Genomic DNA, 14,746 nt, shown 5'->3' on the forward strand with positions numbered 1-14,746 from the left:
TAGTTACAAATTAGTTTTAAGTATATTTTTGAATGTGCATCGTTTCGCGCTGCGTTGCCGCCGCAAGAATGCCGTGAGAACTGGAGGGGGTAGTGCCTATATACGTGGAGGGAGGGAGACGGATGGAGCGGGCGTGCGGCCTTCTCTATCGCTCTCTCTCTCTCCGCGCGGCATACGACGGCTAGACCCGCTCGGCGGGGTGAATGGTGGGGCACGTAGCGCGAACGGTATATAACGTGTACAAATGAAAATAAATGACACTTCTTCTCTGACGTTTGGCTTTTACTCATCTCTACTCGCTTCTCCCCGACCCGGTTTTCTACTCGATTCTTCTTCACTTCGCTTGACACCTTCGCTTCACCCTGGACTTGGATTTTGGACTTCTCTCCCTACGGATTCCTGACCACGGCGAACCGGCAACTTCAACCTGAAATAAGAGGCCCTTCTGAGGACATCTCCGGCCCTGACGAGTTAGACAAGATCGCCTAGCCTCTGCTGCCTTACAACCAGTGGATCGGGACGTGTGCGTTAGTGACTGCAGCGGAACCACAACACGACGCCGGTAGCGCGTTAGCTACAAATATACTTTTTTAATGTGTTCACGGTTAAAACACTATATTGCTCACTTGTTCGTCCTCTTTTAAAATATGCATCCGTGATCTGGTCTCCCTTCTATGTAGGCCGGATAAATCATATCGAATCGGTGCAACATCGTTTGCTAAAAAAAGTAGCATGCATGATTGGCCTCGAGAGGGGAGACTACACTTACGGAGAAATGGAGTCAATGTTAAAAATCTCAAGTCTACAAAAACGTAGAAATATCATTGACTTCATATTTCTGTTTAAATTGCTAAATGGCTTAATTGATGTACCATCGTTACTGGAACAAGTGGCATTCAATGTTCCGATCCACCGGCTGCGAAATAATAATGTGCTGTTCCTCGATCAACACACACAAACTATAGCTTGCATGCACCAATGTCCCGATTGTATCTTATTGTAAACTCAAGACAAGATCTGGACTTTTTTGGTGTAAGTCTTTATAGATTTTAAAATTCGCTAAGATAGACCGGATCTTGTTGGATCGATATTGTTTTTTTGTCCTAGATTTAATTTTATTTAATTGTATTTTATTTGTGCCTGTATTAATTTTAAGAAATTGTATTTACCATTGTTAGAATGAACTGCATAAGTCCGTTAAATAAATAAAAAAATTAATAGAAATAAAAATAACAAATCGAAATGATAACAAAAACTTAAGCTGTATAAATAATAATAATAAATGATGTTGTATAAATCTTGATGTTTATGAAAACGATTTTTATGAAATTTATCTTTAAAAATATCTTAAAAATTAGATAACCACGAATCAATTTTCGTAGATGAGGTTGTTTTAAATATTTGTTGTTTTGAAGTACAAATTAATTTAAAACTTTAATTTTTTTATGTTCGTTTGAGGTAGAGTGGATATTGGCGAAATAAAAAAATTGATAGGCAGTGGAGGCTAGGTGACCCAGTAAACTCGTCAAGGCCGTAGATATCCTCAGAAGGGCCTTTTACTTCAGGTTGAAGTTTCCAGTTCACCGTGGTCAGGAATCCGTAGGGAGAGAAGTCCGAAATCCAAGTCCAGGGTGCAGTGAAGGCGTCAAGCGAAGTGAAGTGAAGTCGAGTAGAAAGCCGGGTCGGGAGTAGAGAGTAGAGATGAGTAAAAGCCAAACGTCAGAGAAGAAGTGGTGTTTATTTTTAAAAGAACACATTATATACAGTTAGCGCTGCGTGCCCCACCATTCACCCACCGAGCGAGCCTAGCCGTCGCATACCATGTAGAGAGAGAGAGAGAGAGCGGTAGAAGAGGCCACCTGCCTGCTCTATCCATCTTCCTTCCTCCGTGTATATAGGCATTACCCCCTCCAATTCTTACGGCATTCTAGCGGTAGAAGAGCAGCGTGAAACAATGGACATTCAAAAATATTCTTATACTAATACGAATTATTAATAAATACTTATTCTAAATTCCTTGGTATGGAAAAAGGCCACCCCCAAAAGTTACAAATACTAGTCTTTATTGAAAGGTAGCACATTTTTTAACTCGTACCAAAGTCCCTAATTTTTAGTACATAATCTGGCTCGGTGGCGGCCGCCACTTAGTGCAATGCGTAACACTTAGTATTCATTATTTGTCCAAAACTTGACCTTGAATGAAAATCTAGTATTTGAATGCAAGTGGTAAACTACGGTAACTTCAAATATTATGAAATTGAATTATTACTACGCCGAAACTAAATGCTTCGTCCTCTAATTCAAGGTAAATAGCATTAACTTCTAATTTCTTCAATAACAAAGATTAGGTTTATTTTTTTGCTGTAACTCCACACCACATTAAAAGTAAAGGACAATGAGAAAACATATAGTACTAAAAAAAAAAAAAAAAACACAATTAATTTGTTTCACAATTTTTTTTTTACGAAAAATCATTTATTAGAGTTCTTTGTTTTCTGACAAAATTACATTATTCTTGGTTTATCAAAAATCTAGACTAATTTTGTGTGACAATTAACTCTTGAAAATTAAAACCAATTTTTGGTATGTAGGCCCCTTTTAACATTTTAATAAACTATATATTATCTTTACAAAAGATATTTTTTACTTTTCATAAATGACTTTTTTTTTTACTTCTGTAACTACCTACTTATCAGATAAATAAAAATATTTTACACCTACTACTTCGATAATACAGACATTGCAGTTTTTATCAACTCGTGATGAAAATTCGTATATTTTTCCATTACTAGTTTATTGAGCTCAACAGAATAGCTATTAGTGAAAAATAATAATTTCAAATATTTCAATACCTGTAATATTTCTCAGTGCTTTGGTCTATATTTTCTTTATTTTGAAAAGAAAACCCGACTTTTTATTAGTTTATCTTTATCTAAAGGGGCGTATTTTATTAGAACTGCATATTTCTACAAATACTGATTACATTTTCAGGGATGGTATTCTAAATCATCTCTACCCCCTAGAGAGTGGTTAATTTTGATTTTTTTTTTAAACGACGACACTTTGCTTCATTTAATTACACTGATGATTAAACGTCAAATGATGTATAAAACTGTTAAAAAATGGAAAAAAAATCGGGTTGTGGTCCGTGGCTAGTGTCTCGGACTCACGGATCAAAGGTCCGTGGTTCGAATCCCACTCTACCCCAACTTGATTCCCATTTTCTAATAGTGAGCTATGTACAACTTGCTGAAAATGGCCCTCAAAATTAAATATTTGCGTAAATTATAAGAACAAAATATTTATAAAAAAAATAAAAATATATAGTTTGGTCGATTAAACTAATTAAGTGTTTTGTGTAATTATTATTATGGACAACTTATAAAGCGCCGGTTTTACTACTCGCCATCAAGGGCGCTAAATTTAAGTTATTCTCCGTCATTGTTTGAAACGTTATCATGCAAATTCATTTTACTTAGGTATAGTTCAAAATTTTTTTTGTATTTAAATTTTTCTTCTTCTTTTTCTATAGTTACTCTACCAATCACAGGGATGCATTATGGTCTGAAACATTCAGGCATGAGAATAATCAAATCAAATCCGGAAGTCGTGTGATAGATTTTTATTATTTAGTATATTAGGTACATAATGCAAAGTACCTACTCAATCCTTAGACAAATTCGTAGAAGTCTACTTTATGATATTACTTCTTATTTTTCTATGACCACTATGCATGTATCATGCTTATGGTTACATCATCCAATCAGAAGTTGTTATTTTGTACGCCCTTCCAATAAAATGGAGTTACCGGAAACCGGATATGGGTATTCTGAGGGTTTGTGGCTAAAAGTGGTTCTTTTGTGAAGGCCCCATGTTTTGTTCATAGATGAACTATGGCCGCCATCTTTAGTTTAGATGTATGTTTTTCGACGTTGATTGAAAGAGTTTTGTCAAATATCGTTTTTCGTCGAAAGTGTAATCTTATGTGAGTCTGAAAAGAATATACCTACGTCATTTCTTCTCCGGACAATTATAATAAAGCCGATTGTTCCGAGTTTTTACGTGTTTTGACTATGTTTACATCCATGTTAGAATTTTTTTGTTGTGTTGCTGTCAATTAAAAGGTAAGAGTTTTGTATTTATTGCCTAGAAATCTTTATTTTTGTATTACTTATGTGTTCAGGTAATTATCTTACTTCGTATTTTTCTTTAAATAAGCTACGGGTGGAATTCCGTTAACCGTTTTGATCTATTTATGATAATTGATATATTTTTCCATCTAGTATTGCTTCTACGTGTCTTAATTCTTTTAGATTTTAATGATAATTATCTTAAATTATCAAAGGCAATAACACTGAATTGTGCAATTGTGAGGTTACCCCCATAGTTAATAACATACCCCTTAGATCAGTATTGTCAAACATGCTAGTCGCCTTACGTCTCAATTTTGCAAAACATTAATGATGTTATGAGTATTGTTTTGTTTTTAAGTTATAAATCCGTTCCTTGATTTTATATTCTTAGCCTTTTGTTTTTAAGTAGGATCCGACTGAAGTCTTCCGTTTTTTTTGCAGACACTTCGGTGTCTGTAGGTAGTGTAAGATTAAGCCTGATATAATTTTATGATATAAATATAAACAAATGATATTAACGTAATACATTGGTGAGATTTATGCTCGTACGTTTAACTAAAATAAATCTTCACTGAATCAAGTTAAATAATTTAAAATGTGTTTATATTTTGTTTTAGTAAAAATAAACAAGTGAACATCTCTTAAAAAAAAATATTTTACTTCTTTATATTAGGAGTTATTATATTGTAGTATGTATTTATGTTTCATGATTATAAAGCTTCCCATCATCGTATAATAATGTATTATATTTATAGTCCTCAGATAAGTGGGTATCACTTCCCCGCCATCTGCATTTAAAGTGAAACAGTTTAAGGCATTTTGATATCAAATTCATAGATGGCAGTACAGCACTACCTACCAATAATAATAATAAAAATAATTTAGATAATATTGATCCTCATTGCCCTTATAGATAGAGCTGAATAATAGTGTGTTACTTATGTCTGGGCTGATGTATTAAAAAAATACAGTACTTTGGAACGGGGTGACTTCGGATATGGCAGGCGAAGTCAGACAGCGGCATATAGATTCGCATTACTGGTATCCGTGGGAGGGTATAACGCGAAGCACAGTCCTCCAGCGTCAGTACACTCGGAAAGGACTGTCCCCGTGCACCTGTGATTTTGTTGCTAGTGTTGCAATTTGTTATTTAAAAGCAGTTTTACTATGTCTGCCAAACTTGAATTTTCGTAAAGTTTTCACTAATCCCATGCCCATGCCAGTACAATAAAATTATATATTTTTTGATTCACTGATTTGATTTACAGGTTATTCATTAACCCTTAAGGATAAGTTTTATACAAATATCGTATTTTGCGGGATGAAGTCGGACATGCCGCGTTTTATACAAGCGGAAGGTTGGAAGACGATAGATCTAGCATTACGATTTACAAAATATGAATACCGCTATCTTGGAACTACAGGGCAGTAAATTATATGTTTGAAATGCAGCTGCCAAGTTTTCAGTATCAAAACGTACTTTGCTGGACAGATTATCAAAAAAATACTTAAAAACATAGTGGTTAGACAATTTTATTGGAAACTGAAGAGTTTAAACTTAATAAAAGAAGTTTAGAGTGTGCTAAGTGGATATTTCCATTGAAGGTTATTTATGTGTACTGGTGCAATATTATTTGAATACAGTCGAAAAATGGTAGAAGTGCTTTAATAACTGGTAAATATTGATTTGATTTCAATCGGTCAATTATGTGGTCGATCTGTCAATTACAGAATAAATTCCTTGATTCTGTACAAGCGTAACTGTAACTGAGGTTTTATGTTGTGTCTCTCTTAGCTAACCCACCCTTTTATATTTTTAAAGATTTACATGATTTGAATGGTTTTAAAAATAATAATTGTTTGATTGAATAAACAAATATTTTTTTCCATTCAATTGTTATATTTCTTACTTTTGTCAACCCTTCGTTACTAACCCAGAACAAACATTTTGGTAATTTCATTTTGTCTACTTGTTGAAATTATTTTATCTACCCGAATCTTCGCAAACTTACAAATTTAGGAGAAAGTGTCCAGAGTCACCCTGTTCCGTGGTAACTCGCACGATGGAAGCTTTCTATTTAATAAAAAGCTTATGCAAGACGTATGATCTTCACCATCATCAATCCCTTATCCACACCTAATGGTGCATAGGGCACTGCGTTGGTATTTGAATCTCAGCGAATCGGCAATCATTCAAAGGAAGATGGTCACTCTTACGAAATATGAACTACATACCAATTAAATAAGTCCTAAATATGCATTCTTTACTCATGGCCTGGAGTAATGTTGATCTGACATCAAATGCACACTATCTATTGCGTATTGAAAATTACTGCTAGTGTAAAAATCAAACGCGTGTTGATGGATATCTAGTGTTACAGATTTTATATGCCTTCGATTGGATTCTTGTTAACGGATTCATCAGTTTCAGTACACATTTTCCACATTAGCCGCCTGTGCTTTTATCCACGTCGTTCACATTTATTTGATTTATTATCTCTTTTATAGATATTACAATAGAAAAGAAGAAGGGAGTATGGAAGCTCAGGCATTTACATTTACAGGGATTATGACCTGTCATTAGCTCACCTTGATCACTGATCACATTACTATTCTGCCTTTGTTTCAACATACATATTTCTTCAGTTCATTCATATGTTGATTTTTATGAAGTAAAATAGCCGTAACCTTAATTGATGCGGGTGAGATTCTACCTAATTATTTCACCTTAGTACTAGGAAATGCCTGACAATACTTTTCATTGATTGTCTCCGTAGGGGGTATAATCTAGTCTTGGACATAGATTTGGACGAAGATTTAAACATAATCTGAATATTGTACATTCATTATTATTGTAATTATACTTGCATTCCTATAAGAAATTCATATAAGCCACTTCTGTGCTGGCAGTGCCTAAAATTGGAATTATTGATCACCTATGGTTTATGTCAAGTGACATTTCCATGGCAATTTTCATTCCTACTCGAATATTTTGCTATTGCTCCTATTTTATTCATTAAATAATTTGTACAAAATTTAAAATTACAGTTTTAGTGTCCCTTTATTAATCCAAGAAACTGTAGATTATAATTTATACAATAAATAGTAGTATTGTAATTAATTGATTAGTTATAGTGAAAAGTAAATCAGCGGAAACATCTAAGAAAAAATAATAAAAACTTCATGGAATGCATTTCGCCTTAATAGAAGCCATGAGTCATTGAAAGAGCTAACCTCTATACTGTAATGTGCGTTCGAAAAATGTTTTGAATGTTCTGTTTTTTATCCGGGTTTTTTCTTTAAAAAAGCATTGTTTGGAATAAATTTCTTTATCCTTACTGATTTTCTATACAATTTTATAGTAAAAATATCAGTCCCGAAGATGTCACGAAAGCGATGAAACCAGTTGGTTATTTTGAATTTGTTGATTTAAATATGAATAAGTACTAGTTTCTTATTTCTTAATAAATTACAATTTTATCATTAATGATATAATACATCACTAAATTATTAAATAAAAAATTTGGATCAATAATTAAATTTTTACAATATGTCGGTATTCTAGCTCAAGATATGGGTTTATATCCAGAAAACCTTTTTTTCCCCTTCGATATGTCTAATATGCTCGTTCGTATGTAAGTGAATATCCAGAAAATCTTTTTTCTTTACCTTCGATATGTCTAATATGCTCGTTCGTATGTAAGTGTATATCCAGAAAATCTTTTTTCTTTTCCTTCGTCTAATATGCTCGTTCGTATATAAAGGCACAAAATGAATTAAATGACGATGTTATAAAGGTAAATAACCTCTCCTGTTTTTAGGAATGTCATAAAACTCCCGCATAGTATTGCGACTTTTTCTTATTTCAAGTTCAACGGGAGACTTATACTTAAACCACATGTATTGTGTGATTTGGAGGTATTGTTCCTGTTCTGTTAAAATAACAGGGGGTTAAAGTCCAATTTGTCTTCATATTTAATTAAAAACACAGAAATGGTTTATTGATTCACGCTTCTGCTAATAGTCTTCCATTGTAAAGAGATTGTGATGTTTAAACTTTTCTTTTTTAAATTAGCGCAAAGTCTCGGTGGCATGGAAAAAAACTGTGTCTAGAGCCGAGGAACTTTTATTTAATACTTCTAAAGAATACACAATTTTAGTTTAGTTTGATTTATTTATTTTTTACACAAAGAATAGATTTAGAATAGACTTTACATAAATAAACAAATTGTCAACTGATATTCATAGTCCGATTCCTACACGTTGATACGAAACCTGAATTAAAACAAATAGCAAAGTCATGTATGACAAATAATAAAGGTAACATATTTATAATACACCGCAAATTAACAATGCGGATATTTAAGTTGTTTGATAAAATATGTTAACATGACAACAAAATTCTCAAAATAATTCAAACTTTACAAGACTGTTTTCTTCTTCAATCAGACATTAACTCTTTTAACCAATGGTGTAAGGTCAATAAATTAGAACTAAATATTAAAAAATGCAAAATAATGTTATTTCATAGAACAAAACAACCGATTTCCTTCGAGTACCTATTAGAAAACTCCAAAATTGATGTAGTCAAGTCCATCAGAGATTTAGGAGTTGTTTTGGACTATAAACTGACATACAACGAGCACATAGATAATACAGTAAATAAATCACTGAAATTAACAGAATATCCTCTGATTTTACTAATGTCCGTACAATCAAAACTCTTTATTGCTCAACTGTTCGTCCTCTTCTAGAAGATGCCTCCGTGGTCTGGTCTCCATTCTATTTCATTGCATACATCACATTGAATCAGTCCAACATTACTTGCTTCGAAAAGTAGCTTGAATGCTTGGAATAGAAAGGTAATTGTTCTTATGCTGATATAGAGTCAATGTTAAATATTTCTAGTCTACAAAAACATAGAACTAATATTGATTCAATATATATGTTCGGCATACTAAATGGTATAATCGATGTTCCATCATTACGGGAACAAGTAAAATTTAATATTCTGACTCGTAGGTTGAGAAACAATGAAGTACTATTCATCGATCAGCATAGAACAAACTATGACCTTAATTCTCCAATGACCCGTCTTTGTCGTATTGTTAACTCACGACAAGATCAGGACTTTTTTGGTTTTAGTTTACAACGATTTAAACGAGCACTAAATAAATAGTCCAGATCTTGTCTCGATGTCCCTTATGTTTGTCAATGCTTCTTTTCTTTTTTTTTATTTGTTTTAAAGTATTCTTTTATTGTAATATTTAAACCCTATATATTGTATACATGGACAATGTCCGTTTATAAATAAATAAATAAAATAATCAAGATTGTGAAATTTATTCAACATCCCGATTTCTGGTCATATGCTGAATGCCATAATTGGTCCCGTGATGACCGAACAGTATCTCATTATTCCCAAGCAAATTTTTGTAGACAGGGACTGGATTCAACTCCCTGGGGAGCTGTTTATATTAACATATCACAACAGAGATGAAGAACATTTTAGAGAAGGAAATATATAAGTCTAAGCATCTACAGGGCTTATGACCTGTCGTTGGCTGGTTTAATTGGCAACTTCACACACTGTGTAACATTCACCATTCTGCCCATATTTGAATATCTATATTCCTTCGATCCTTTCATCTGTTGATGTTTGTGAAGTTAAAGAGCTGAAACCTTTATTTATGCGGGTGAGATTCATCTAACCCCTTTAGACTCCTAGACTTCTATATTACCTCCTCTAAAATGTTCTTCATCTCTGCTGTAATATGTTCATAATTTTAACTTCATTAATACGTGATTGTATTATGGTGGTTGACGTAATAAATTTCAGGTAGGTACCTATGCCATGTAATTATAAAATGAAATTTATTATGCAAATAATACGTATGTAACTTATGGTCACCCTGCACTCTCATTTATTATTATTATTATTATGGTACTAGATACTAGACTAGCTACTACCGCTAGGTCCCGGTAAACAATGAAGTAAAGCGAGGCAAAACCATTATTTACTACTATCTCGGAGCGAGTATCGTCACTTTATAACATCGATCCATATAATAGACGTTGTTCCATCATTTCTGATATACTACTGTCGAAATTTTTGAATAATTATTTCTCATATCAAAATAATCAAAACGGTCTATATTTTATTGGCAGGATTGATTCAACTGTGCCAAGTTAAGTTTACAATTACATTATGTTGGTAGGTCGGTCGATGTTGCGCGCGCGTCGGCGCGGCGGCGAACGATCGCCGCGGTCTGGCGGGTGCGGGTGGCGGGCGGCGCGAGGCGGGCGGGGGGTGAAGAGAATCACTGCCCGTGTTCACCCAGAATAGGCCTCTACACTGCGCCGCGCCGTACGCCGTACGCCGCACATTAACTTTACTGTCTTCATGCGTTGGAGCAGGAACACACACATATATATATATATATATAAATATATAAATAAAACAGGGAAAAAAAAATCGAAAGAAAACCTTGTTTGTATTTTTTGAATTACGTCAGTAAAATGTGTTGCTTTTATAAATTAGCACTATGCGTAGGAACTTTTTATGGGGACAATATTTTTGCTGTAAATTTCCGTAAAATATTTTTGCCGAAGAATAAATATTTTTTTTCTTCTAATTTTTTTGCAACATAGAGGGAAAACATTTTGAGAAGGGAATATGGAAGTCTGGGCATTTACAGGGCTTACGACCTGTCATTGGCTGGTTTAAGTGGCCACTTTACACACCGTGTAACATTCACCATTCTGCCCACGTTGAACATCCACACTTCCTCAACTCTTCCATCTGTTGACTTTTGTGAAGTAAAAGAGCTGAGACCTTTATCACGTTCGTGAGATTCATCCGGCTGAACCAAATCATCTACTAGGCAACGCCTGAAAACAATTTTCTAATTTTTATGCTTCTTATACCAGCTAGTTCGATCAAGAATCCAGCCTGTCTACAAACATTTGGACACACTCAAATCATTGTTAATTACTTTTTTCTGTTAACTATTTATTTTTCAGCATACACATATTGAATTTTGTTCTTACTTAAACAAAACAATTCTTTGTTCCTGACCTAATCACCTCACCTATACTGATAACCTGTTCCATCTAATAAATTAGTTCTTTTTATAATAATATTTAATGACTAAGTTGTGGGTTGCAATGCTTATCCACCAAAATATAATTTACATGTAAATGTAAACACATATAATATTTTTTCTTTGTAAAACTGAATGCTACTGTTATTGAATTGGTTAACATCTACACCTGACTAGTAGTATACATATTTTAAGTCACATATCGGTATACATAGGGGTCCAAACTGACCCTAGTTATGTCTAAACTGACCCGAGTTATGTAAGTCATGCATACTTTTGCATAGTTTAAAATGTATCTTTTTTAACTAGTGACCGACCGAAACAAGATTTTTAACCGAAATTGAAACCGAATTTCGGCTTCGGTTCTAGTTTCAGCCGAAACAAAAACTTATTTAAATAAGTTCAAAATCATTTCAAAATGCACAAAATTTGACTTTTTTATTGTTAAACCATATAAGTTCGTTAAAATAAGTGTTTAATAAAATACACAATGAAATTGAAGGCATCAATTTAATGGGAATATTTGGTTTTATTGTTAGCGCTTTTTGGTTCTTTGTTGTGATATACATATACAGTGGCTTGCCATATTATTAGACATGGAAAAACCGAGAATTCTCCATACAATTGATTTTTTGTGGTTTATTTTTCTGTTTATGAGCTTTTTTTATATTTAGAGCTTGGATAAATAAAATACACAGTTTTTTTTTTTTATTAAAATAAAAGTATTTAATACACAAAAAATAATAGTAATTAAAATTAAATGATATTTTTAATATTTTGTGTGATAACCTTTTGCTGCAATTACGGCTTGTATTCGTTGCGGCACGCTCAAAATACAGCTTTTTACCGTGTTTTGCAGATCTTCATTGTGGTTCCAAACTAAAAATAATCTTTCCGTTAATTGTTGCTTGGTATTTATTTCATTTTTAGACATTTCTCTTTTGAGAAGCCCCCAAACATTCTCTATGGATTCATATCCGGAAAATTTCCAGGCTAATCCAAAACATTAATTTTTTTGTCTAGTGAAAATTTCGTGATGAACTTGGCGTTATGGCATGGTGCTCCATCATCCATAAAAATGTAATTTTTGCCATTAGGGAACCATTGTGACAGCTGTGGCAACAGTCTATCTTGGAGAATTTCCCGGTATTCGTCTTGCCTCATTGTTCCTTTGATTATTTGAAGTCTTCCAGTGCCCTGGTAGTTAATAACGAACCATATCATGATAGATGGGTATTTCGTTGAGAGACAGAAAAACCAATACATGGATTAGAGCGAGAACAAAGATCGCCGATGTGGTCCATAGGGCTGCCAACCAGAAATGGAGCTGGGCTGGTCATATAGCCAGAATCACAGACTCTAGATGGACCAAAAAAGTCCTGGAATGGCGACCCAGAACGGGTAGAAGAAGTGTCGGCAGGCCTCAGACAAGGTGGTCTGATGACATAAGACGAGTTGCAGGAAGTGGTTGGATGCGGTTGGCTCAGGATAGGGAAATATGGAGACTAAAGGGGGAAGCCTATGTTCAACATTGGACAAGAGACGGCTGATGATGATGATGATGATGATGATGATGATGATGATGATCATGATAGATGAAGATGTTCCGCTGTTGGCACAATACAGTCCGTACTCTTCTCCTGACAAAACTCGATTTATCAGACATTATTTGAAAAACTGATTCATCCGAAAAGCAAACGTAAAGCAACAAAGAAATGTTATAAAACCTACTTAAACAAATAAAATATTTGAAATTTAGAATTGTAAATTATAATTACCATTTTCTAGTCATGTACTGTAATTTTTTTATATTTTTTTGCCCATTCCAGGCGTTTCTTGACTGTTGTAGGAGTTAACTTGGGTTTGCGTGCAGGACGACGAGAAGTCAACCCAATTTCTTTAAGGCGTCTCTGCACTGTGCGTTGTGAAATCTCAATTCCCTGTTCCTTTACTTGTTTGGTCAATAAATTAACAGGGTGTTTTTTGACAGTTCGAACCTCATATCATTGCCTTGTAGTGACCGATATTGGTTACTATGCAATATGTAAATTTTTTAATTTAAGCAAATATTTCAATGCAAAAAAAATATTATTTTATTCAAATAAATCACACAATTATTTTTTAAATGTGTCTGAAAGAATCGAGGAAGAAAACAGACAAGCATATCGGATTATTAAAACAATCATTCATTTAAGGATCATTTCATTTTCAGAAATAAAATACTATTAATATAATAGAAAATTATCTAGTGATCAGCATTATATTCCTGGTATCCCTGGATGATTGTTTTCCTTCGTGCAGATCAAGTGGCGGCATGGCATCACTATTACAAACATAATTATTGTGTCTATTTTTTTATATAAAATAAATAAATAAAATATAAAACCACAATGCCATCAAAAAGTCAGTGCTGGTGAAGCCAAAAATAAGAAATCAATTTCATGGGTTTTTAGCTATTCCCTTTCCATATCTGATGGTGCTTAAGGCACTGCATCAGTCTTACGCTTCAGGTTCCAATCTTGGGAATTTGAAATATTATTGTGTAAAAATGTATACATATTATATAGGTATATTTTAAAACCTCGTGCATGGTAGGGGATACATGGTACACATTGCCCATCACACGAGGCTGACTGGTTAATAAAACTAATAACTTGAAACAATTTAGGTAATAGTACTAACATTTGAACAATAAAAGTAAAACTTTGTACCCTAATTTTTATTTTTTTTTTACAAATAGGCCTTTTTATTTATTTTAATTCAATCATATTTTCTTAAAATAAATAAGGAAATAAAATAAGGTATACATTTCGCATGAAAAATAAAATTTACTCGGAAGTTACAAAGACAACTTATTACAACAACAAAAAAACATAGAGTCACACAGGTTTAATCAAACAGAAGCAATTAAAATTCTTATTATGGATAACTTTGAGAATTCGGAATATACCTCAACTGCACACGCGATAAGGAATTACGTTAATTAACACGCACCAAACTCTGCACTGTTATTTGTTTTAACAAGACAATTCTCACTGGAGTTTTTGAAAGAGACACAAATTAAATGGGATGATTAGGAGAACTAGATAAAAAAAATGCAGAATACATAAAATAATAAATACAATACATAAATAATAATATCTGGTACATAAAATCATTGAGTACGATAGACATACATAAAAAATGTATGACCAGTACAAAATAAAGTAATAAAATAAAAGTGCCAATACCAAATAAATAAAAACGCAATAACCATGGCGATAGGGAAATTTTGTTTTCACCATATTTCATCTATTTTGGTTTTCCACACATTATAATCTCTGTTTATATATTCGGTTTTGAGAGGTTGGTTAGGTCCACTCCATAGAATAAAATCACAGGTCTTCTTTTCTGCAATATGGAATTGTCCTCGGACTTGGTAATGGGCACCAGTCCTAATTGGAGGGGCCAAGTGGCCCTGCGGAGAGGTGCAGTAAGAATTAAGAAGATGGGTTTGAATCCCAGCGGATA

The 14,746-nt window shown here is 33.5% G+C and overlaps 1 protein-coding gene across 3 annotated transcripts in view; it reads left to right on the plus strand.

Moving 5' to 3' along the window:
• The first annotated feature begins 3,882 nt into the window (after window positions 1-3,882).
• Window positions 3,883-14,746, plus strand: part of upSET (SET domain-containing protein upSET) — a 42,038-nt gene continuing 31,174 nt past the window's right edge. For all 3 annotated transcript variants that reach the window (XR_015825445.1, XM_088242835.1, XM_088242836.1), the window contains exon 1: window positions 3,883-4,124. The gene's annotated coding sequence lies outside the window, so the exon portion shown is untranslated. The remainder of the gene's footprint in view (window positions 4,125-14,746) is intronic.

This window comes from Micrasema longulum, unplaced genomic scaffold (genome assembly GCF_059751315.1).
Source record: "Micrasema longulum isolate JH-2025_06_02 unplaced genomic scaffold, ASM5975131v1 h1tg000170l, whole genome shotgun sequence".
NCBI classification, from domain to species: domain Eukaryota; kingdom Metazoa; phylum Arthropoda; class Insecta; order Trichoptera; family Brachycentridae; genus Micrasema; species Micrasema longulum.